This window comes from Aquila chrysaetos, chromosome 3, assembly GCF_900496995.4.
Source record: "Aquila chrysaetos chrysaetos chromosome 3, bAquChr1.4, whole genome shotgun sequence".
NCBI lineage: Eukaryota > Metazoa > Chordata > Aves > Accipitriformes > Accipitridae > Aquila > Aquila chrysaetos.
Genome location: NC_044006.1, coordinates 56,028,514 through 56,053,999, shown reverse-complemented (window position 1 = coordinate 56,053,999; position 25,486 = coordinate 56,028,514). Strand labels below are relative to the sequence as shown.

The 25,486-nt window shown below is 39.9% G+C and overlaps 1 protein-coding gene across 4 annotated transcripts in view; it reads left to right on the top strand.

Annotated features, from left to right (window-relative positions):
• Positions 1–25,486, top strand: part of RSU1 (Ras suppressor protein 1) — a 118,986-nt gene that overhangs the window by 71,981 nt on the left and 21,519 nt on the right. The window lies entirely within an intron of this gene.

The following is a 25,486-nucleotide window of genomic DNA, read 5'->3' as shown; positions in this document are numbered from 1 at the left end:
GCTACTGAGAGACCAGGACGGGTTTGTGCTTACAGGCTAATAGTGAGCCAGTGGTATTAATTTCTTTGCTAAAGCAGTGACACTTCCTACTACCTGTGGGTTTCAGGGCAGTGTCAGGCTCAAGGTTTACTGTCAGCACAATTGTTTTGGAGGTGAAAGATGGACCACTTGGAAAGCTTAACCTTTCTTTTCTCCTTCAGAGAGCAGACAGCCCTTTTCCCCCTCATAACAACATGGCATCAGTTTTACCGGGGAAGGCTGAAAGTTTTTCAGTCTTTTTTTTTAACCAACGCAATTTGGGCTAGTAACTACCCTTGGTCAGTCCTTTTGTAACAGCAGCCAATGAGATACTGTTACTAATTTTATTACACCCTTTGCTTTCCTATGAACCTACTCCATTGAGGGGAAATGCTTAATGCTCTTGCCATTATAATCTCAGAAACTTTTCAAGTCAGTAAAGAGTAACGCTAGCTCAAACTCTGGGCCTTGTTCCTGAAGTCTGATTTAATGTAATTGTTATTTATGGCATTATAGAGTGGTAAACAGCTGCTCATGCCTGCTGGGGTTTTTTGCTGTTGGTTTGTTGGGTGTTGTGGGTTTTTTTCCCACCTAATGATGCCAACAAAAGCGACCTGGCGTTTTTCCTTTAATTAAAATGGGCCTTTGTGAATTAGTGTGTCAAAATCACGGGATATGGTACTAATTGGAGTTTAGGCAACTGCTTTCCTAACCTTTCACAGTGAAACTTCTAAATGAATTGTTTCATTTTTCATTTAGTAGCTTGAGAGTTTTTCATAGCTACATATAAAATAATGATTCTTGACCTTTTCAGACAAATATATTGGGTTTTTCTCCTGAATAAAACCTTTACAGCATCATTCATTTGTGGCTAGTCTTACCTGTGGTTTGACTGCTTCAGCTCCCAGGTTCTACAATGGACATCCTAAGGACATAAGAAAAGACTTTCTGTGTTAGACCCGTGACCCATCGAGCCCAGCAGCCTCCCCCCAAGAGGCGGTAGGAGATACTGTTCAGGGAGAACACACAAGACTGGCTGCTACCTGCAGTACCTTCCCCTTGTTCTCTCCCAGCATCCAGCGTCGTTGTCTTAGGGGTGATGATGGAGAGTACATCCCTGACTCTTCCTTTTATCACCTATTTATGGATCTGTTGTCAGCGAATTTATCACATTCTTTTTTGAAGCTCCTGAGACTGTCTGCCAGCACAGTCTCCTATACTAGCAAGTTCTGGAAGTTCACTAACTGCTAGGTCTTTTTTCTGTTTGAACTGGTTTTGATTCATTGAGGGCTTCATTGGGATTTATTATACTTAAGATCAAATTGTGCTGCTAATACGCAGGTAGGGATACCAGCAAAGAACCACCACTTTGGCTGGACCAGCCATAACTTCTCAGATGAGGCATCATCATGTAGAAACGAACAGCAATGGGAGGTGAGAGCCACTGTTTGGTACAGAAGTGATCCACTGTGTACCAAGGAATCCACTGCATCTTACTCCTCTAAGTGCTAAACAGCAGCTTCAGGAGCATTGGTCTGGTGAGGTGGTTTGTGAGATGGCAGGGGGGTGTGCAGGAAAGAGAATGATGAATTACTGGGAATGAGTTTAGGATCCTGTAGCGTGACAGCAGGTGTGTGGTATATGGAAGGGGACAGTGGGGATGGTGTGACACTGTTGAGCTGCATTGGGGACATAAGAGGGGTAATGTCACTGCAGTACTACAGTCAGGCAAGCCAGCATGACAATAGTGCACTAGAGAAAGAATTTGCTTCATTGTAATAAATACTTGCTTCACTGAAACAATCCAGATCAAGAGTAAAGTCACTGATAACATTTACAGTTTTCTTATGTCTTTAGGCTGTGATTATGTATATACTGGAAGTTCACAAGTCACATGTTTGTCAAGGATGTATAGAAATAGCAGAGGATTTTGACAGCGTTAATGGGTTTTAAGTATAAAATTCTAGGTGTCCAACTGAACTAAGAAAAGTGCTGAAGATTGCCATTTTGGAGGAAAGCACTCCCGCATAGATTTTGAACACCGATTATCAATCTACGCTGCAGTAGACTAGATCAAAATCAATATTTCTGCCTGGAATTCACACAGCCTCTTTGAGAGACGAGATTAATATGGTTACTGTTCGACTCTATGTTCTTAATCAGCTAAGTATGTGCACTTGTCATTCATATTTTGTTTTTAGCTTGTTATTCTGACAGAAGAGTCTCTGAGGAATGAAAGGAGAGCCAGTTTGAAGAGTAAAGCGATGTAACATTTACATATTTTCACACTGTTAGGGAAGCCGGCTGTTAGACTTTGAACATTATTTATTCATTTGATGCTGCTATTTGTTACAGACCTCTGAAATATGTTACTGACAGTAACTAAACCATCCGTCTCGCTTTAGGATTTCTACTGATTGCTAATTTTCTCGACTAAGTGGTAAAGAAGTTCAAAATGTGTTACAGCTAAAAAGACAGGGTTCTATTAGGGGTTTTTTCCTAATACCCTGCTCCCATACTGAGTTGCAAGAGAGGGGGGTTTTAATGTTGGCACATGCACTGAAAAAAACATCACATTGTAGGCCTTGCAAATGATGCAGATCACTTCAGTTTGTGCTGGTGTGTTCTCAAAATCATGCAAATGAGCTTTCTATCATGGTTGTTTACCCAGTGGGTGGAAATGTAACCATCATATTCAAAGGGGTTGAACCAACCAACTCTAAAAGCAATTACTGGCAACATTGATTTTTCCATTAATTGGCTGAACCCTTTGGAACATGAAATCTCTAAGGACAGCATCTGAAATGTGTTACTGCTTTTATTGCTGTTGTAATTATTAGATTTTGGATGCTACCAAAATGTCCTGGACGATACTCAAATACAAGACAGTTCCTCATGTTGAGAGCTGAGGAGTCTGAAAGACAAAACAATGTCAGAGGGAATAAACATTTTTGATGGCTGTTTAGATGCTTCCCAATATAAATGGGACCTCACTAAAAATGCTGGGTTTTAAGGGGGTAATTCCTTGCCGTAGCATGTCAGGAGAGATTTGTCCACACATGGGTTGGTGGAAGACCATCAGGAGTTTTCTATGTGGCAAATGGGTAAGTGGGACAATAAAGCTAACATCATTGACAGGGCAGAGGACATGGGATTGAGAGGGGGTGAAAAAAAGATGGTCCTTTTGTATCAGGTTGGAGTTGGGCAGAACCAACTAAGGGGAAACAGAAAATTGAGCACAATGCGGTGAAGAAGGGTAAACTATTTTTGGTAACTTCTGGTATGGGCTGGAAAGGAGTGACATATGCAGAGGGAAATGATGCTCTTTGCTATCTGGACAGTGGGGAATGGCCAGATCTTCAGAGTGTTGTGAAGGAAACAGCATCAGGATTCAACTCCTGATTGCTCCAAAATTTGTTTAATTTCTGATGGATGAATTTTCAAGGCTTTGCAACAAAATTTAATTCATGCAAGACTTTATTCACATTAGCCAGCCTGTGTTTTATTTCATGACAGTTTTACACCCTCTAGAGCTCTAATCCCTCTTTGTCATTACTATGCTTGTTGCACAGGGCACCTGAATCAGAGGTGTTATATAATTCATTTAATAGCTATATATTCCCTTATAGATGCCTACAGCTGCCAGGCCTATACCTGCTGGCCATTAGTTTTAGCACTTCACTGGATCAGTGTAAGTATCTGCATTGGAAAATGACCCTTCAGAATGACCATGAATGCTTGAGAGCATTTTCAATTCTTGAGCCTCTTTCTTGAGCCAAACCTGAGTAAAGAAAACTTAGAGGAAGGCAGTGGCTGATTTTTCTAGAATAGCCAGTACTGCTGTAGAAGTAAGATGTTTCAGCAGATCTCCAAAGCAGAGTTTTCCTGGAGGCTGTCTTTAACCCCATCTCATATAGTGCAAGTCAGATTCTCTTTCCTCCACTCCTGCTTGTTTGGGAGAAGTTCTTGCTCTACTATACAAAAGGTTAAAGCACATTCCCTTCTGCTTGATCCTGAGGTTGCAATATAAGCAGTTGCTAGCTAAGAATAAAGGAAGAAAATGAAGACATATATGATATCATGAATAACAGGGACAAGGTATATCAGTGTTTCTATCAAACATTGTTTTTCTTTCTCTTTCTTCTACTTACTGTACTAGCCTACTTACTGTTTAGTCATACAGTTTGTTTGTATAAGAAAGTATTCATCTGAAAAATTTGGAACTTGTGTATTTGAGAACAGCAGACAAGTATTTTTTTCTGTAGACATGACAGCATGATAAAGTGGTTAGGAGAGTTGAAGAGAAGGTAACAGTACAGGAGACAGAGTTACAGTAAAAAAAATCCACCATTGATGATTTTGGGAAATAAAATAATATTTGAAATATAAATACTACTGCCACTACTGTGTCCTGAAAAGAATAGCCTGAAATTCAGCAGAGCTGAGTATAAAGTACTGGCTGCAGGAATACACGGTTGGGAATTACTGCTGAGCACTGGATCTGCAGAATGAGCTCTGGAACCACAGAGGGTCAGCAAATGCCACCACATCACTGGGGAAGTGTCTTAGGTGACATAGGAGAAGTAATGCACCTGCTGTACTCAGTTCTATCAGCCCTATTTTAAGGTACGTATCCCAGTTGCAAGAAAGATGGGAACCAATTAGAGAAAACTCCAGAGCAGAGGAACAGGCAAAGTCAAAGGCTAGAAAAGTTTACCTACAAGGAAAGATGGACAAAGTCCAGGGGTTTACCCTGAAGAAGTAAATATTTAAATGTTTTCAAATATCTTACAAATCTTTGAAGAAGAGGAAGGGGAAAAAAGTGTGGTCTTGAGTGAGAATAATACAAAAAAATTGGACTCAGATTGACTTCTGTCATCACTGGAGATCTTTAAAAAGATCTCAAGACAAACTAGAGTTAATCCTGTCATGAGGCAGAAGATTGAAGCAGATGAGTTCTCAATGTCCTGTCAGCCTTATTTTTCTGACTCTATTTCTTATTGTGTTCTCAAAGTCTGGCCTTCCTTCAGCCTTCTTCTCCCCTTCTCCCTCCTCCCACAAAAAAGAAAGAAGAAAAGAAAGTACCTTGTGCTTTCCTTCTCCCTAAAAATCTACTGAAGTGATAATTAATTAGCACCCTCTTTGTTGCTATGTAGAATTGGATGATCTTCAGGTCTGTCCGTGGTGCTTTAGGTGCATAAATATTATGTAAATACATAATATTTAAATGAACAAAGATTAAACTAGTGACATCAAATCCCAGAAGGGAAAAAGAGACCTGACACTATGATTTGGGTTTGGTTTTTTTTTTGGTTTTTTTTTGGGGGGGGGGGGGGGGGGGGGGCAGGTAGTGCTTCAGCAGAGAGATCGTAATTTTGGTCAGCAACTGTTTCTAAAGGCCACATGAAATCTGGAATGCAGGTTTGGTTTGCTTCCAGCTTTCTCAGTCAGCAGAGTTCATTGCAAGTCAATACCTCCATCATTTTAACCTCTGTCATGGAACTGCAGTCCTCTTATTTCAGGCCCATCATGTTGCTTTATAGTGTATGTTTTGCTAGAGGGAGGTGTGAACCACACATAACGCATTACAGTAAATTTTCTCATTTTTTAAAAAATAATTTTCTGTCCCAACCCTGAAGACTCTTCAACATAGAAGAGGGAGAAGAGTTTATTTACTTTAAAGCAAAAGTTAAGAGCTTTTACAGTCTGCTCATGTGGCTGAAAACACAACTTTGTCAGGAAAGAATGTGAAGAGAAAACTTTCAAGTTTCTTAGTAAGCAAAAATAAGTATTTAAAGTAGAGAAATGTGCCACAGCATGCTTGCTACTTTATGAGGTGGTTTTCTGCTCTTGTCAAGTGTGGCTTTCAAAAGATTTTTCCTTTGGGGATTTTTTGGAAGCAGCAACGAAGCCTGAAAGATTGTCTTCTTGTAGGTCATCTTTAAAAATTTCAGTGTGAAAAGATGAAATAAATAGAATTTCACTGTTTTGTTAGTCAACATTACTTTTTTTTTTTTTGAGCTGAGAATATAACTAGGAGAAAGTAAGAAATAAAATTGACGCATCAAATATGTAACTTTAAGATTGCTGTTCTTATTAAGGTATGTATTAAGTATTCCTTTTTATTCATCCCATGGTATACAGATGGTGTATGGCTAGTTATTGAAACGTGCTGCAACTTACATTGGTCAGAACTCATCTGTGTTTAAATTGGTTTCCCCAGTGAAATCAACAACTAATTTGGTGTTTTGTTTGAAACACCTATTGTTTCAGTCTTCAGAGCAATTACCATGCATATTATAACTAAAGTAAAAAATATTTTCCTGCAAGCCTGATGTACTGAAAATGAGTCTTTGTCATGGTTTAACCCCAGCCAGCAACTAAGCACCACGCAGCCGCTCGCTCACTCCCCCCTGCCCCCAGTGGGATGGGGGAGAAAATTGGGAAAAGAAGTAAAACTCATGGGTTGAGATAAGAACAGTTTAATAGAACAGAAAAGAAGAAACTAATAATGATAACGATCATAAAATCATAGAATCATTTAGGTTGGAAAAGACCTTCAAGATCATCGAGTCCAACCATTAACCATGCCCACTAAACCATGTCCTGAAGTACCCCGACCACTTGCTTTTTGAATACCTCCAGGGATGGTGACTCAACCACTTCCCATGGCAGCCCATTCCAATGTTTGACAACCCTCTCAGTAAAAAAATTTTTCCTAATACCTAACCTAAATCTCCCTTGCCTCAACTTGAGGCCATTTCCTCTTGTCCTAAAATGATGACACTAATAAAATGACAACAGTAATAATAAAAGGATTGGAATGTACAAATGATGCGCAGTGCAATTGCTCACCATCCACTGATCGACACCCAGCTAGTCCTCAGCGGTGATCCCGCTCCCCCCAGTTTCTATACTAGATGTGACATCCCATGGTATGGAATACCCCTTTGGCCAGTTTGGGTCAGCTGCCCTGGCTATGTCCCCTCCCAACTTCTTGTGCCCCTCCAGCCTTCTCGCTGGCTGGGCATGAGAAGCTGAAAAATCCTTGACTTTAGACTAAACATTACTTAGCAACAACTGAAAACATCAGTGTGTTATCAACATTCTTCTCATACTGAACTCAAAACATAGCACTGTACCAGCTACTAGGAAGACAATTAACTCTATCCCAGCTGAAACCAGGACAGTCTTACTAGGAATTTTTAAGTTATTGGAGAGCAAGGCAGTGTGTGCTGTGCTTTGTTTGTGCTGGGACTTTTCACAGTGCAGTGAAATGAAAACTTAGACAAAGCTGTTTAGTGTTAGTTGTGCAAAATGCAGACTTACTAACATGGGTTTTCAAGCACAGGGAGGCCTTTTTTGAGTTAGAGTTGCATATGTGGAAAAAACCAGCTCAGTGGAAAGGTTTTAGGGGGAAGAAATAAAGGGAGATTTCTTAAAAAGTTAAATGTACCATCAGACTTGTTTGACTGTGCACACTAGCCATGTTAGGGCCATAGGACAGTGCAATCACAGAATAGTTACTCAGCGTGTTCATTTATGATCTCAGCTTGGGTAAGATGATTTAGTCTTCCATATTTCACTTCTGCCGCTCCATAAATTGCCTTTTCTTGTGCCAGTACTCTTTGCTAGTGGGGAGATCGAACACCTTAAGCTCCATCCCGCAGGGGATGCTGCCCATCCACAGACCTGCTGTAGGTCCTTTGTGAGATGAGGTCCAACATGTTCTGGCTGCCTCAGCCTTCATGCAGGTGTGGAGGTTGGGCAGACCATGTGCACTGGGAAGTGCAGTAATGCCACAACATCCAAAATACAAAGTGTTACAGCTCTCTTCGATATAGTTGAGTTCTGCCAGTCTTTACCATGAAGTGGCAGGTATGCTTTCCTTCTTTATCCTTTATACTCTACTTTATAATATTATTAATTTACAGGATATACAGCCAGCAATTCAGTATTTAATACCAGGAATGTTTTATGTATCTGAATAGCCATCTCTAAGCAGAGGGAGTGCCATGCTCCCAGTGTTCCTCATCATCTCAGACAAATACCTCACTGTTGCACAAAAGGGCTTAAAATTAATCTGATTCAGAGACCTGTGTGCTGAAATAAAGTATTTGATACAGTTATTGAAAGATAAATATAAACTTTCTGAGTGTTGAAAAACTAATTGCTGCCCAAATTTTATGGTGAGGGAAGAGAGGGGAGTGAGGAAGGAGAAACAACCATTTTAGGGACCAAAGCCAGAGAGGTGAGAGATACCGCTTCATCAAACATAAGCACAACCTCAGTAAAGAAGAGCAAAGGTATTTCACAGCAAAGCCCAGCAGTTCATAGAGGTGTGCTTAAATATGCTGTACAGTTTATCCTTTGTCTTCTTGTTCACTTAGGTGTATGGTACCTGGGTTTTTTTTTATATAAGCCAAATTTAAAAGGGCTGTTTCAAGATCCATAAACCTGATGATGTTGGATGCACACAATGAAAGCAAGTGTGTTACTCTGTATCACTGCTACTTGTAGAATTATTTAAAGAACTATCTAAGTGTTTTGTTGCCACCTTCGTTCTATTTACACCTCTTAGATTTTTGGTTTATGAGCAGCAAAAGCAAACTGTCACTATTTGCTGTAAATTGAAGCTTTTAATAACTATGTCTGTTCTACAACATTTGTCAGCTTTGAATATTCTGTCAGTAGAAAATAAAAATAGCAGGAAATCTCAGAACAGTGACACTGAAAATTTATCTGCTTATGCTCAAAAAGGTGTAAAATACAGGCTTCAAGAATAAGCAATTGTAGTTTTACTTTCCAAAAATATCGTATTTGCTGTGGCTATCAGTAAACTCTATATACATCACCACCAAAATAAACGACAAAGTATTTGTATGTAATGTAGTTACATACACAAAATACTATTAAACCTCTTAAACAGTAAGAGATGGACAAATAGGTATTGTTTGTCAGACTTCAGCGTTAGGTACACTGTTGGACACAAAGATGAAGTTGTAGAAATGCTCTCAAGAGTAGTTCTCAATAACAGACATGTTTTATCATCTTGTAAAACTTGACTGTTGTGTCAGGGTGTTTTAAAGTAAAAAAAGACATTTCAAATGTAAACTGTTTCAAATAGCATTATTTTATTTAACCTGGAACTGTGCTTGGTAAAATGAGTATATATAAAAAATAGCATACAAATTTTACATATGCCATCTATAGGAAAACTGCGTATTTAGTTGCTCTTATTTTTCACTGTTGCTGAGGGAGACATTCTTTTGGTAATTATCTTGGGTTTTTTATTTCAGGTTTTCTTTATTGCTCAGTAGTATTTCTCCTTCCCTAAGTAAAAAAAAAAAGGTTAATTATTTATCAACTTTTCTTTAGTGTTTTTATTTGTTAGTGAAGCACGTTCAGAGTAATTGTGCAAACTCTGAAGTACGAATGTTTTATATTGCGGTGGATCTCTTGTTACAGAACAGGAATATTTTGGGACAGCCCTGGCAGGATTTCTGTTTGTCCTTAACTGAAGTGTTCTGCTTGCAATAGGACTAGATCAATTCCACGATCAGAAGTGTGTTATGTCCAGCCTAAAACACTGTTTTCCACCTAATGCAATTTCTCTTTCAGACTCAGTTTTTTCTCGTTTTATTTATAAAACTTCTAACAAGGTAGAGTTATGGTTTTAGTCTTAGCAGATATTCTGGCAAATACCTGTCTCCTGTAGTCTTTCTGTTCAGTAGGAGGTAGCTAATGTTTTAATTGTGTTCCTTTTTTTCTCGCAGTCAGAAAGCCAGTAGCTATCATCTTCCTCTCCGATAAACCATCTCATTCGCAATCCTCCTTTGAAATTGTGAGGCTTGTTTTGCCAAAAGATGAAACCGATTAGAAGAGAAAAACACTTTCCATTTTAGGAGAGGGTCTACAAAAATTTTATCTAGTCAGAAAGAGGTGTTACAAGATTGAATTCCTGTCCTCTGCAAATGTAATTTTTGTGTGACAGAGCCTTCCGTCTGCTGTCAGTGTCTTTCAAGAGTAATAGGGGAATGTAAAAGTGGGGGGGACACTTACCTAGAGAGGGATAAAATTATTCCTCTGGGAAATACTTTTTGTTTATTTCACAGCAAAAGCTTGAGTCTGTTCCTGAGTGAAAGGGCAGCACAACCTAGAAAGGCCCAGCAAGGAGATCGTGACACATAAGGATTTGTTTAATTTAGAAAAAGAAAAAAAAAAAAAAGAATTCTTAATTCTTTCTTTTTTCTGTTGGATTTTGTTGGGCAGAAATTGTATTCTAGGTGAGCAGTCATGATAAAAATGTTTTTCTCTTAGAAGTCATTGTGCCAATTGAAGCCTGTAAAACAATTTCTCATATTCCATAACTTTCAAAATATTTATTAGGTTAAGATTATGCATACCTGTGTCTAAAAGTGATTTGTGTAGTACACATCTGTAAAACTATAACAAAATCTCTTCAGCCTGGAATTATATAGAAAGAACAGTGAAGAATGAGTCCACTGGGTGACAAAACAAAATTTACAACTTTGGATCAGATTTATACCAGAAATAGTTGAAGGCTTGCAGATTCAGAGCTTATAGGCTTTCAGTGACTTTACCTAGTTAGGAAGGGAAGACGTTTAATTAGGATAACTAATACTGGAAAACTGTGTATTCAATGGATAAGTATAAGACAAGAAATACAAATGTGCAGAAATAGACTTGAACTCTCCATCCTGGGAAGGAAATGATCAACCAGGTTGTGTTAGAGAGCTATAAAATGATAAGTAGCGTGATAGAGATGAATAAGGAACTTTACTCAGTATTTCTTACAATCCAAGAATTATGAGAAATTATTTGGGACAGACGTAAAACAAACAGAAGGAAGGAGGGAGGTGCATTGTTTTTTATCACATGTCATTCAGTTGTAGGGATGGATAGCATAAACTTGTTCCAGAAGGAGTTAGACAAACTGGTGGAAGAAAGTCCTGTTAAATAAGATATGCTAGGTGTGACCCCAGTTCAGGAATTTTCCAAAACTGATTGCTGGAAGAGAAGAGGATCTGCCACAGGAATGGATGGTTGTGCTGGGTCAAAAAAGGCTCATCCAGTTCTGCAGTCCATAGCACACAATGCTGCTAAAAGGATTCAACAAAAGAAGATGTACAAAGAAATTTTACGTGTGACATCCTGTTCCTCTTTCTTCTAGAGTCTTTAAATATGTATATTAAGGGTGAATGCTTAGTGTGCAGCTAGTTGAACACCTAGGCTGTGAAGAATCTCCTCTACTGTTTAATTCCCATGGCAGCAGCATGAACATGTGCAGACTAGTGTGCCAGAGAAAGTGCTGGATGTTATACCTGAGTCTCCAAGTTCCCTGTCCAGCTGTGTGTCCCAGCCCCATTGTGCTGCTGTCTCAAGGCAAGACCACTTCTCTTCATATCCCCTTCACCGTTATTCCCACAGAAAAGAAACTGGGGTGCATGGACCAGACAGGAACAGGCACATTGATTTGTATAGTGGTGCGATGTCGCAATATTGTATCTGCAGAGCAGTTTATAAACAGCCTCTGTACTGACACAGAAATCTGCTGTGTATGTAGGAATAGTGGTCTGTAACTCATGCCATCACTTGACCCAGGCACTGCATCTGGCTACACCATTACCGCCCAGGCACAATTTTTGCTTTGGGGAAGGAGCTGCATTTCAGTCTCCTGGACATTCCTTGCATGCAGCCAGAGTACTCGTGTTCTGGGTAAATGCATAATATTCAGGTTATTCGAGATGGATCCTCCTAAAGCTCTATGGGCAGAAAAGCTGTTATTATTCAGTGGTACAGAGAAGATGTGAGTTAGAAGAAGGTTGTGCAGAAGTCACCTGTGGGTGACAGGAGGAGGGAGTGACACATACCAAAGAGGAGATTCATTGAGACTTGGGGCTGAGAATACCCCTTTGCGTGGGTTTTTCTTCCTCTTGCCCATGCACCTTCATGTTATGTCAGCCGTCTGTTCGACATGGTCTGTGTAAGAGTATATTGCAAAGAGGGCCATGTACTTCAAGTGGCATTTAGCAGAAGAGGTGCTAGCAGTTGTAGTGTGCTGAGAGGTGTCCCAGAGAAGTAGTGTCTCTGGCACTTGCTCCCCGCCAAGTTGTCGTCTCAGAAGATCTGGCTCCTCCTCAAAGGATAGATACTGCTGGTAAAAGGAGAGCCCTGTTTTCCTCTGAGATGCAGCATCTTCTGGTACCTGTTGGGTTTCTACTGATTTGGGATGAATACATGCAATCTGACATCCCACTTGTGCAAGGTTGCTGACCCGTGGTCTACATAGAGTCGCTCTGCAACTGCTGCATTGCCTGAGAGGCTACGATTAATTCAGCGCCAGTTCAGCTTTTTGGGCTGGAAGCTATTTTTGAAGACCTCAGCTGCTACAAGCGTGCTTCCCTGCCCTTTCTTCAGTGCTGAGGCTCGGAGTAAGGGTGAGATGAACGGTCACGCCACCTTCCAGCGTACCAGCTGCTCCCTGAGACCTGCCAAAACACACCCTTGTGTCCCGAGGCAAAGGTGCTTTACCCTGCCAGTGAAAGTCACCTGCCATTTACTGCGTGGCTGGAGGACACGTGTGGGCAGCTCCTGCGGGAGCAGCTCAGGAGCTGTAAATCCACAGCCCAGCATACCGGTGGTGACTTGCTCATCAAATCGTGCAGTTGCTGGAACTGTAGTCTGCACCTTAGATAACATAGGGGGCCTTCGTCCATCTCATTTTCATGTATGTTCAGCATGCATATGTTTTTTTAGGCAAGTTTTGAAACACCTAGAACTTAAGAAATATTTTTCTAGTACCCATAAAATCTCTCACCTCTGTTTTGACAGAGTTATGGAGGCTTCAAAGCAACCGTATAACAATATGAAATAGTTTTCTTTTAAAAACACCTAGTGGCCCCAGTTCTTATTTACGTTTCCCGGATTTGTAACTCCAACAACAGTATTTTTAAAAGTCAGATAAAGTGTTTTTATCTATTGGTTATATTTTTTGATGCTTTGGGAGATATGTTTAGTTTTTATGTTGGAAGCCGCCAGGCTATTTTAGAACCTGCTGAAAAATGTTGTCTGAGAAGAGGAGCAATCATAAAGCAAGGTTTTGGGAAATCACAGGTTTTCAAGCAGAGTTTCTAGCAAATATATTAGATCTGTAGTTAGATTTAAAGACAGTGCTTTTAAGGAGGATGTGTTCTTGCAGAAGTAACATTTGTCATTAAGTCTGTCCTCCTGAGTAAGCACCCTTGGTTTGGCACACTGCAAGAATTTCTTGGCATGTGAATAACAACACACGGAAATGTCACTGGGAGCAGGGCTTCATGTGGGACAAATGCTTCACTGGTGCTTCTGCTCCCGCAGAGCTCTCCCCTCTGCTTGATATAAGAGTCCTAGGTGATTGCTCTAACATTTTTAAGAAAGCTTTTTTGCTGTCTTCTGTTCCTGTCTTACTTCAAACATTGAGCAAATATTTCTTCTTTTCAGTGCAATTGTATTATAGGTGCTGCCAGTTTAAACAGTTTTCCTGTGTGAATTGGTTCGGTAGCTCTCGTGAATCGGTTCACTGACAAATGCCTTTCACAATTGTCCCTCAGACCCGCAGAACAGTGCTGTGGTGTGACAGGTAATTCTGGTGCCTTTAAAACAGGAACTCTCAATATAATTACATTTTTTTATTCACACTTGGGTGATGGTGATCTTTTTTGACTTCCTTGACAGTCTGTATGTAAAAGAGTATGTGTGTGTGTGTAATTTAATTAATGGGTCTGTTGTCCTTTTCACCTCGCTACTCTGCCCCAACCCTAAAAAAAAAAAGGGAGAAGAAAAACCCCACTTCTTAGAAGCAATTGTGATTAATGCATTCCTAGCATCAGGAAAGAGAAGAAACATGTTTTGGATAACTGGATTTTTCTGGAAGACCTGCTTTTAAAAGATGACACATTAAAAGTGTTTTTATATCTTTGCCTGGGTTAAATAATATAGCAAATGCTTTTGATATAATATTTGTGTTTCATCTGAAGGCTGTAAATATTTTTTTCAGATCTGCCTCTGATATGCCTATGTCTAGCAGAAATTCTCTCTCTAACTGAAGCGTATCCATCATTCTTTAGGGTATCCATCATTGCACATCCCGATTCAATAAGAGATGATATCTTATTATCCTTCCAGTGAGTCACCGTATTTATGGATTTAACTGGTATTGTCCAGATGTATCATCTTCGATTCAGCATGTTAGGTACTGTGGGACTTACTCTCCGTACTCTGCATACCATAGGTTGCCGTTGTGTGGTGCTGGGCCATCCCAGGGACCATTTTTATCTGTGAGTGGTATCAACAGATAACAATGGAGTTTTTGTCAGTGCAGAGTTTATATATTCAGTTTTGTTAAAATATGGAAGGCTTCAGTTTAGACTTTTCAGTATTACAAGCTAATCTGATTTGGTATTTAGGGGTTTTCAAATAGTTTCTTTTTCACAGCCATCACAGAGGATTGCACATATATATTTACCCTTGTTTGGTTATTCAGTATTATGCTAACTCTCAATAAATATTCACCAATTCTACACGGATATTTCAACTCTTTTGAGAATTAAAAGGCATAAAGCATATTCAGATTGAAATTTCAAGAAGTCTTAATTGTGGTGGAATATATGTGACATTCGATGAGGTTTTCACTTACAGAAATATGCTTTTTAAAAGATGACGCTTCACATAGCTTTGCATGTCGTTCAGACGTCCATTTTAACTGACTATGAATGATTAGTTGAAAGTTGTTTTGTTTTCTGCTTGTTGTAATTACAGTAAGATAACCTTGTGACCTTGTTACAATCCTACTAAAAAAACCCAAAACAAAACACAGAAAGAATGCAGAACCAGGTGTGCTTTCTTAGTAATGAAAAATACAGTACAGATTTCACAAGGTTAGAGGTCAGTAAAGACATCTTTTCTTATTTGTGCATTTTCATGAAGTAATTTTAGAAAATAATTGAGGAGATAGGCTTACAAATAAAGCAGAAGACACATGAGGAGCTGTGCTTCTGTGGCAGTATTAGTCGCTGGTAAGGCAGTAAGGGGAGGAAGTTAATTACAGGATCATAACAGTCTACAGATGTTTAAAAGATGAAAACACTAGTCAGTAATTTTTTTTTAGCTTATTACAAGTGGGATATGGACAGTTTTAGCCTGAATGCCAGGGAAGACCTTCTCATAGCAAGATACAAGTGAATTAACTCTTTAGATCATACTTTCCCCTGAAGTACTTAAAACACATTGTTAGCCATATTTAATAAGGGGGAAATCTTTCATTGCTCAGAGCATGGGCTGGGTTCTGTTTCTAGCCACTCTGGTGCTTGAAGCATTTTTCTTGGGGCCATCCAATTACAGCAATCTGTTAACCTCTTTGGAGGAGAAAACTGAAACCCAAGTCCAGAGAGATGAATGAGATGGACCTGAGGGCAGACAGCTCACAGAATAGGCTTTTGATTAAAAAATTACCTCATTCTTAAGTACTGATTGGGGAATTTCAGAGAAACAGATGAGATCCTGATATAGAAAAATTCTTGCGTTTCCTGCTGGAGAAGAGTGTTTGTGCAGGCTGGAAGCGGCCTAAATAGCCAGCTTTTAGAAAATCCTCTTTGCAGAAGAACAGTAATTTCACTGCATTTTTGAGGGCAGTTGCTGGTTTCCCCAACAGGTGTTCCTGATGGTTATTACATGCTGGTAGCAGCCAAGCAGAGGAGAAAAGTAATCCTCAAGGAAGAAAAGATGCTTATTTTCAAGCAGCAAAGGCATGATCCAGATAATTTAGAAGCTCTGACCTTTGAAGTCCCTTCATGTAGTGCCATAGATTTGCCAAATTAGAGGAGGCGAGTACTTAAGAAGTGATGAAAAGCATTGGACACAAATTCCCCAAGTCAATTCCAAGAGAAGGTTATGGGCACCCAGCAGAGGGAAAGCGTGCCTCAGTGGAGTTACTGGGGTGTTTTGGGGAGTGGGCTGGACAAGCAGACAGAGGAGAGATGTTGTTTTAAAGCCCTAGCAGTTCAGTAAGCAGATGCAATGCAGAGGAGAAGCTCACTTCACGTTCTTCAGCACTCACAGGCTGCTTAAGTCTAACAGAGGTATTGGCACTCCAGCATACTACTTCATACCACATAGATCTTGTCTCAAAGGGATCTTCCCAGTGACGAATCCTCTGGCCCAGTGTGGGCTTCTGTATCCCGCTTTTTTCCGGCTTACGGTCGGTGAGTTCCTGTATTCTGGGGATGCATGGCTGATTAAAAAAAGTTGCCTAGCTGTATCACTGTGTATTAGTGATAGATCTAATACTCAAGGTCAGTTGTGTCCTCTGAGGTCAGAGCTCATTTGGTCATAGTGTCTTACAAGACAAAGTTGCTAATTCTTCCTGAATAGAGACTGGTAAAACTGAGTTCTCCATTCATTTTTTGTTGTATTATCCAGGCCTCCTCATGCTTTCCTTTCCTTAAAGCTGGAATGTGTTTTAAACTTTGCAAAACAAGTTTCTTCCATTCTGGTGAGGTTTCTTCAGATCCCATCAAGTTAAAATTTAGTCATTCCCAGAGAAGAGTGACAGCAGGTATGGGGAAGAGTTGTTACCTACGTGTTATTTCACTTGCAGATCCCGGGGTGGTGGTCCTGGCCGTTCAGCTGCTGCTGTTTGCTGTGCTGCTCGGTGTGACCTGTCTGCTGTGTCACTCTTCTGATTCTGAAGTGTATTGTCTGATGGGCTGACAGGTTTCTTTGTACTATCATCCTGGCTTTGTACTTCTGGATAAAATTTCTTGCAAACATAGTGATTCCTTCATCTGTCTGGCTGATTGCCAATAGGTGTGAGGCTCTGGTGTTCATTGTCAAGATTTTGATAGGGGTTTTCAGGTCTGGCACCCCCCGAACTCTGTGGTACTCATCGGTGTTTGAGCCATCCTAAGAGGCAGTTTAAGTTGGTACCTTACAGAGATAAAGAGTATTCTTGTCTGTCAAAAGTTGTCACTGTCAGAACAGAAAAAAAATATTCACTCACAGGGAAGTAAAAGGAATATAGAAACCGTTATTACTACTCATACCTGTAAAATATCCATGGCTTTTTTTTTTCCCCCATTTGTTTTCTGCAGTGGAGAGGAGGGAGCTTCAGGGTTTCATTTCATTTTGTCTATTTTTGTTCATGTCTGTCCAGCTGAATCTTGTATCCTGTTAATTAAATTTAAACCTCCTTGTAGGCCTTCAGTGCCTAGAATTTTAATCTAATCTGCTGGTGTCTTTACACACTATACATGTTACCAATGTGACTTGATTCTGTGGGTAACATTTCTGAATCATCTGTGGACTTCTTTGTTTATCACTGTAGCCAGTCCACTCATCAAATTCTTGAGTACAGTCTTGACAGTTGATGTCAAAAGCTAGATCTTTTACCCTGGAATGTAAGAAAAGGGTAACATGTAAAAATGTATATACTGTAAATTCACTGTCTCTTAACTTCTTAAAGGTATAGAGAGAGATTGCCCACTGACGTAAGAGGTGAAAGCGCCATCATGATGTTCCACCTTACACCTAGAAGGGGTGAGCCCCATGGCATGTAAACAGAGCACATTTCAAACATTGCTTTTGTCTGTTCTTCAGAGAAAAGTCTGATCCTCAGCGTGCCAGAATGTATTCGAGCTGGCTTTAATGAGTAAGAATAACAGCAAAGATACAACAACATAAGGCTCAGAAGTCTTGTGCAGCTGAAGCTCATAGCTCTGCTTCTTCACTGCTTGCTGTTGTCTGTGCTACTTTGGCTGGGAATTGCTTCTCCCTTTTCAGTACAGACCTGTGGTTAAGGAATGACTTGTCCCTTTCTTGCACTGACATTGACCTCAGCAGAATTGCTTCTTTTCTGTGTGTGAGCAAATGAGAGGAGAATTAAGCCTGTAATCCTGAAAAGAAAAATTGCTTAAATTTGATCTCATGAATAAGTACTGAGTCCTAATTTCATACTATTTCTGGTGTTCAGATAGAGATAGCAATATATATTAGGGATTAAATAATAGTTTTGAAGCAGGATTGAAAGTGCAGCGTTTGCAGTTGCTCAGTTATGACCTTCACTGTGTAACTGCCCCCAGCCGTGGGACCCTGGCAAGGAGACAGCACCGGCTTTGTTCATTTCCTCCTGATGTTGGCTGCTCTTGCCATCCAGCACTCCGGCTTTTGCTTTCTTTTAAAACAGATCAGGAAGGTAAATTATTATTAAGAGATTGTGTGCACTGAATGGCAACATACATTGCTGTTGAATTATTGTAAAGCTGCCTTGTTTTACGACTAAACTGATGCATTTCAGGTGAAACTAGCATTTGTGCCCTAAAGCTTGTTAATAGGTAATAAGTCCATAGCAGCAGTCTTCTGACATCTCTTTGAGAAGCTGGGGTTCAGCTTCCTGAGGTGGAGCAATGTTAGCATGATTTGGTAAGGTATTAATGTCTTCCATCTTAGAGAAGGTAGGGTTGAAAGAGGCAGCGTCACTTCGGTGAAGCCATGTTCGGGACTCAGACGCGTGCAGTGTTAGTGCAGTGTGACAAGTGGAAAGAAGGTGTTTTCACGTTAGTAATTCTGAGCTGCAAAAATGAAGTTCCTTGAGAAACAACTTCCAAATTGTGGGATAAACTTTCCACTGTCCAAAAAATAATAGTTTTAAAATAAGAAATTACTTCTTATTTATATGGCCTGCATCTGTGATTAAGGTAACTATGAATGAACTATGAAGAACCTTCTGGACTCCCTTTGGACTAATAGCAATGCTGTTCACAGCTATTACTCTTGAGTAGAGCAAGAGGATTAAAACTTAATGGCTTAAATATAAAAGAAAAAGACCACATATATTGTTATTGAAATTTAGTTTCACCAGGTTAGACTGTAACAGTGAAGTGTTTAAAAAAAAAATGAAAAAGAAAGATCAAAACCCTTGTTTGCCGCTTCCACTCAAACACTTTTTTGTTTCATCCTTTTTTTGTGCATCCTTCCAACACACTGAATCAAAGAACTTTGTAAACAGCCCCATGTCTCTCACTGCAGCAGTTTCTGGTGGAACCGTCTGGTTTGGACGCTGTTTTGCATAGTTACGTTCCCTCCTGACCAGTGTTCCAGTAAGTGGGTCCCGAGGAAAGCCATGCATTGATCTGACAGGGACGTTGGAAGATCATTACTGCTGAGCAAGCCAAGGCGTTGTAAACCTGTCACATTAATGCAGCAGTGCCTGTAACAAGCTGTATTCATATGCTCTACTAGAAAGGGAAAAGTGCTTCCTCTTCAGCTGGACAAGGTGTGCAGTGAACCTGTCCTTGTGCGCTCTGTTTTCTGGAGTGTAAGAACTATTACATTGCTGTCTGAATTATGCTTATTTGCCTGCCATTTGAACTTTCAAGCTGTAGTAACCAGCTAGAGATCAACAAGCCAAAGTTCACAAAGCAGAGATCCAGGGAAAAAAATTGTTTACAAATGATCTGCTAGAAAAAGACCAGCAGTGTCAGGCTGATTCCCAAAAGAATCATTTCTACGTTTCACACCAAGGAAAAGTGAATAGTGTGCTGGGTGCTCCCCTCACCAGCCATTGCAAAAGCAGCTTAGTGCTGGGGACTTGTCCCTTGTAAGAAGAGCACAGCTGTCATTTAGAAAGATGTGTAGATGGTCTCAGGCAAGACTGTTAGGCACGTGGCTCTACTCACAAAGTAATTTAGCTGGTAAAAGACCCACCCACTTGTTTTTACTAAGCTGTTCATGGTGTAGGAAAGAATGTGTTGGATTTTTTTAATTCAGCTTTTTTGAAAAAAGAGCAAATTAAACAGCAGGTATGAAGAGTTGCAATTTTAAAATCTCACACCAAATCATTCAGCCTTCATCCCTGCCAGAATTTATCTAGAAACAGAGGGGGTGATTTGTCTTGAGTTGGGACTTGACCTGAGGATTTCAGTAAGAGTAGGTGACACAGAGAGGTATGTTTCAAAAGAACTAACTATTAAAATGTGTTCGTATCTGAAAAAAAGGTAATGAAGTTGGTGGTAACCTGCTCAGAGCATATTTCAGCATGTTGTTTTTGCTTAGTATAAATGTGGCATGGTGGGTTTTTTTAAAAGCATAAATCTGTGTGTGTTTCCAAAAGGCAGCATCAGGAAGATGGGCAGCAGCAGGGGTTTGAGTGGACCCTGTGGCGACAGGAATGGTGGAAATGGTTGCTCAGTGCTGGATGAAAGCCTTTTTATTTGCAAGCTGACTGGCAGCTAGTATTAAACACTTGATCCCCCATCCTTTAAATTAGCCAGTGGAACAATGCCATTGGCAGGTTGCCCAGGTAAAATGGCATCGCAGTACCTAGGGAAGCTTCTCTGGGAAAAATTATGATTGTTCAGCTTAACCCCCCATTTTCAGATGCAGAATTATCAATGAGGCTTAGAGGATTTAACCCTAAAATCACAAGGAGAAACTCTAACCCTGTATCTACAGAGAAATTGTGACACTCTTTGCTTCCCCCACTCCATCACATTCCAGGTAGTCTTAACCATCTTGTTTGGCCATTCATTTGTTTTCTTATGCTCGTCTATGGACAAAGGATTTGTACGTAGATTTTTATACATAAATCCTGATTGGGGCTACCTGTTTCTGGATTTATCAGGTTTAGCCCATTGTGGACAGCGTAGCTGAGCCATTGAGAATGCCGAATGACTATTACTCAGCTGAGAAAATTTCATAGTAGGTCACTTTTGCTGCCACCACAGTAAAAAAATTGTGAAACCTGGGAATTTGTTTGACACAGAAAATAATTAGAAGCTTCAAGACAACCAGCAGGACTCAGATTCCTTAGCAATTTTGGGAGCAGCAAGAGGATAAAGTGTAGATATATTAACCCATGGTGTCCTACTGGAAGCCTAACATCTTGCCTAACCTGATGGTATAAAAGTTAGCAGCATTTGTTTGATTCAGTCCCCCCAGTTGCCAAAAAAAAAAAAACCCAAAAGGGTAAAAGAGGTACTTGAGCTCTTGGAAACAAGTAATGATTTGTAGCCCTGCAGATGCTCAATGCAAGATCAGTTGTTATTATAAGAGTACAGGGGTTTGGTATTAAACTCTGCCAAAAATATATTGGATCGTTTATATATAGATATATAGATATTTTAAAAAATAGAGCTTGTGAGCATCTATTTTCTACATATTGTTGCAATGAAATGTGAACCACTTGTTCCTGGGTCTTAAGCTGGACATCTCCGTGAATTGCAGTGCTACTGTAAATATTTCTCAACACAGACAGGTAGATGCTATCGGAAAAAAACAGAACGAATTCCTAAGTTGCCAATATTGTCACAAAGTCTCCCTGCAGAATGAAGTTGTTTGACAAAGTGTTTCCCTGGTGATTTGACTGCAGATGAAAATGTCTTCAGCAATAAAATTCCGTGCTCGGGTCTCAGCTCTCTGTGCTCATCAATCAGCAAATGACATATCAAGGATCTTTTTTGCTGGATTAGTTAATATGGTGGGGAAAATATGTGAGACATTGATACCCCTTTGAATTTCTATACATAGGGTTTTTTTCCCACTCTTAAATACACATTTTTTAAAAAATATATATATTTTGTTGCCTACAGCTTCCTTTAGTAATCAATAGTGCTGCAATAGGACTAATGTAAAACTATTTTTTATGTACACAGATTTTCTTGCCTGGAGGTAATGCCTACTCTCAGAAAATCACTGTCAATCATAGGAAAGGGAGAGCTGGGGAGAGGTTGAAGGAAAGACATACGTTTGGTGACAGCATTTCTACTCTTAGTGCACTGTCCTTTGTGGCTTAATATATTAATGTTTTGCCAATAAATGGCATTGTGTAGAATTTTTGTGGCTCTATGTGTTGTAGATGCAGTTTTACTGGGGATAATCATGTTCCGTATCTGCTGATACTTTTGTAAGCTATCTTTAATGGCTTTAGAAAGTTCAATTACATGGCTGCAAAGAAATAAATCACTTTATAGTTTAATTACCTCTAATATAACAGCAGCAAATATCTTCCGGGAAACTGCCTTCTGTGTTACTAAATGACTGTCAATGATGAAGCTGCTTTTCTTAAAGGATGCTCTATTAAGAAGATCGTTTCACAGTGTTTTATGCTACATCTGTTGCTGCCACTACTAAATTTTATAAAGGAATTTAAAATATGACAGATGTCAGTAATAACTTTTATTTCATGCCTACTTTTTAAGGAAAAAAATGGAATTTATTGCAATTCACATAAAGATTTATATGAAATGTTTCATATGAAATCCTTTTTAAATACTTTTAAAATATTTTTTGAACGATGATATGGGATCCAGGGAAATACCTTAAAACATTATAGCAGATTCCCTCTGTACAGTGTGTGTCCATCTGCTGAGGAAAATACTAAGAAGAGTCATTCATTTTCCTACTTAAATGTTTCAAAACAGTCACTCTTATTCAGATCCAACCACCTGAGAGGCAAAAAGGGAGCACAGATGGAAAGATGAGTATCCTATATAACAAAAAAGAAGTGATAAAATTATGAGAAACAGGGAAAAGAAGGAAGAAAGCATAAAAGTGGTACAGGAGGAAGACTAGTAAGAAGGCAAAGGCTGACGAGCTGGAAAGGGAAGAGAAATGGGAAGAGCCAAGATTCTCGACAGGGAAGATAAATGAGGATAATCAGCTGATTAGGCAAAGGGAAGAAATAGGGAGGAAGTGCAGCAATAGCAGAAAAATGGAGAATTTAGTAAAAGCAGAAATGAAGGACACTGAATAATCAAAGGATAGGATATAAAACGATATTGGCTGCCTTTTCCTCCTATTACCAATCAGTATGTGGGAGAGAGGGATGATGGACAAATGTCAAAGGCACAACCAACTTGTATTTTCTTGCTTGTCCTCTTCTTAGGACTCTGGGTTTCCTTTGTGTGATTTTCGTTCACCATGTTTCCTTCGCGTAGACCACGCTTCCTTTAATACCACTGCATTGCTAAACTCTGTGACTACTTTGAATTATTTGAATCATATTATTTTGGGATCATAGCTTGAACTAACAGGCTTTAAAATGATTCTGAGCAATTTTGGATCGTTTCTTTTCCTCGCGCTTCTAGAAGAGTGCAAGTTTCAGTACATCTCCTCCCCTCTTTTAATACAGTAACTAGCAAACACTCTGACTTGATTGCTCAAGCACATAAGGGGTGCGGAGTCTTCAGTGTGCTGAGTACAGTGGTGGGTAATCTCAAGCATCTCTCTGTCCATAAGGTGGTGGGGTGGCTCCAGAAGAGGTACACAAGCTTCCAGGATCTTAGATGCTGACCGAGATGCATGAGTGTGTGCAGGGATGCTAAACGCTTGGCCGTGCTGTGGCCCACCCTTTCATTTGCCGGCTGGCAAAGGTTAGCCAGCATGGGAGGATAAAAGAGCAAGGCTTTTTGAGTGGTAAACCCCAGGTACATTTTTGTTCTCCAGAAGAGAGTGGATCAGGGAGTGTGCCCTGCCCTTTTCTTTGGGCAATTTCCTTACAGCAGTGGTCAGACGTTGTTAACACTTTACAGGGTAATGGGTAGGTTGTTAACTAATGGCTGTTTTCAGCCTCTAACTTGTAGGCTATAACAATAAGAATACATTCTTTTTCAAAGGGTGTTTTTTTAAAGAAAAAAATGATCTTTTTTTTTGCTGAATTCAGGAGGTGGGAGTTAGGCAGCACTTAATGTATTGAATGTAGTGAGAGAAAATTTGAGCATAAGGTACAGAGACATGTAGGTTGGGTTTGGATGAACACATTTGTGTGTGGAAAATTATATACTGCCTCAACGAAAATGACTTTTTCCTTCTGAAAGAAAATGTTGTTTTCTCCCATGTATTGAGAGAAGTTACGGATCTCCCATTGTAGCATGTGTAGTTTTTATCCCCATACACGTAAACAGCAGTACTATTAAACTAGATTTTGAAAAAAATTATGGAAAACTCCTTCAAAAAAGTGTCTTTCTTCCTTCTAACTGTTTTTATTTTATGTGCTGATTATTTTATCTTGTGGCTGTGAACGCTTGGCCTGTTGTTCGTTGTTCTGGCAGAATTAAAAAATACACCACAAGTGTATTCCCCTCCTTACTAAAAATAATTTCCAAATTAAAAAAAAATATTCAGAAAGGCTGTGAGAGTATCTCATCTAAAGTTGCCAGTACTGAAATAATATTTCAAGAATATAGTAAAAAATCAGTAAGAACAGAATCAAGTTAAATGAAATTGTGTTGTTTCTCTCAGGCCAGGATTAATGTAAATACAGAGTGGGTGTAATGTGAGGAATAATAACATATAGTCACAGCCTAATTAAACAAAATAGCAAGTAAGGAAGATGTAGCCTGGAAAAAATCTAGATCAAAGGAAAGCCTGCTATTTTGTCCTTGTCTCACTGTTTTTATTTTGGCTATCTACAGCTGATCTTCAATGCCTTTACTTAGCAGAGACAGCTTTTAAAATGGAAGGCTGCTTACAAGAACCAGGATTTTTAAGAGAAGGTCCTCAGTCTGCCTCCAGTCTACTTAGAAATACTCACACAACATGCTCTGTGTTTGATTCTGATTTTGGCTCTTTTACCTAGTCCAGAGTGGGACTGCATTTGGGGCAGCCGTGGGTTTGCGACATGGGGCAGTGGAACTAGTGGAACTGTGTCAAAGATGTGGGGACATCAGCAGGGAGTAAAACTCGGTTTTTAGAAATGTTGCACAGGGAAAAGAGGCAATTCTTAAAACAGCTTAGATGAATGAGTGCAGAGCGAGCCCCCAGTCGGATGGTGCTGTTTGCAGGATGATGGGCGTTGCCATAGTGACTGAGAGAGGGAGGAGCAGAGGAGTTTTGAAGAGAATATCAGCTGGGGCTTCAGTAATGCTAACTTAGCAAGTGACGTCTGCCAGAGAGCCCCGTTGGGAGACGGGCAGTAATGTGGTATGAGTGCATGAGAGCACCGAGGCTGCCCGGTGTCTGCTAGCGAGCAGCTGAAGTCATGGCTTGGATGGATAGGGACGCAGCAGAAATAAACTCACCTTTTGTACACATATGCAGGTTATTCCCAAGTTATCTATTGGCACATTTCCTGACAGGGTAATTGCTTCTGCTTCCTCTCCCGTTCCTGAAAATATTTGCTTTAATTCTAACAGTGACTGCTATGGAGAGAATTCCCAGGTACTCTGTGCCTTGAGAGCACCACTCTTGTGTCCCAGAGGCTGCACAGGCTCTCCCATGCTGGCTGCCTAGTTCTCTTGGCAAATCAAAAAAACTATGAAGAGTAGCCGTGGGCTGGCCTTTTCCTTGTGCTTTGGCAGTAGTTTTGTGCTCTCTGTAGTTTTTTTTCTCTTGATTCAGGGAAAATGCAGTTGACATCTGTGGTTGGTTTGTGTTAGGGGAACAGATTAGGAAGATGAGTTACCTGCACAAGTGT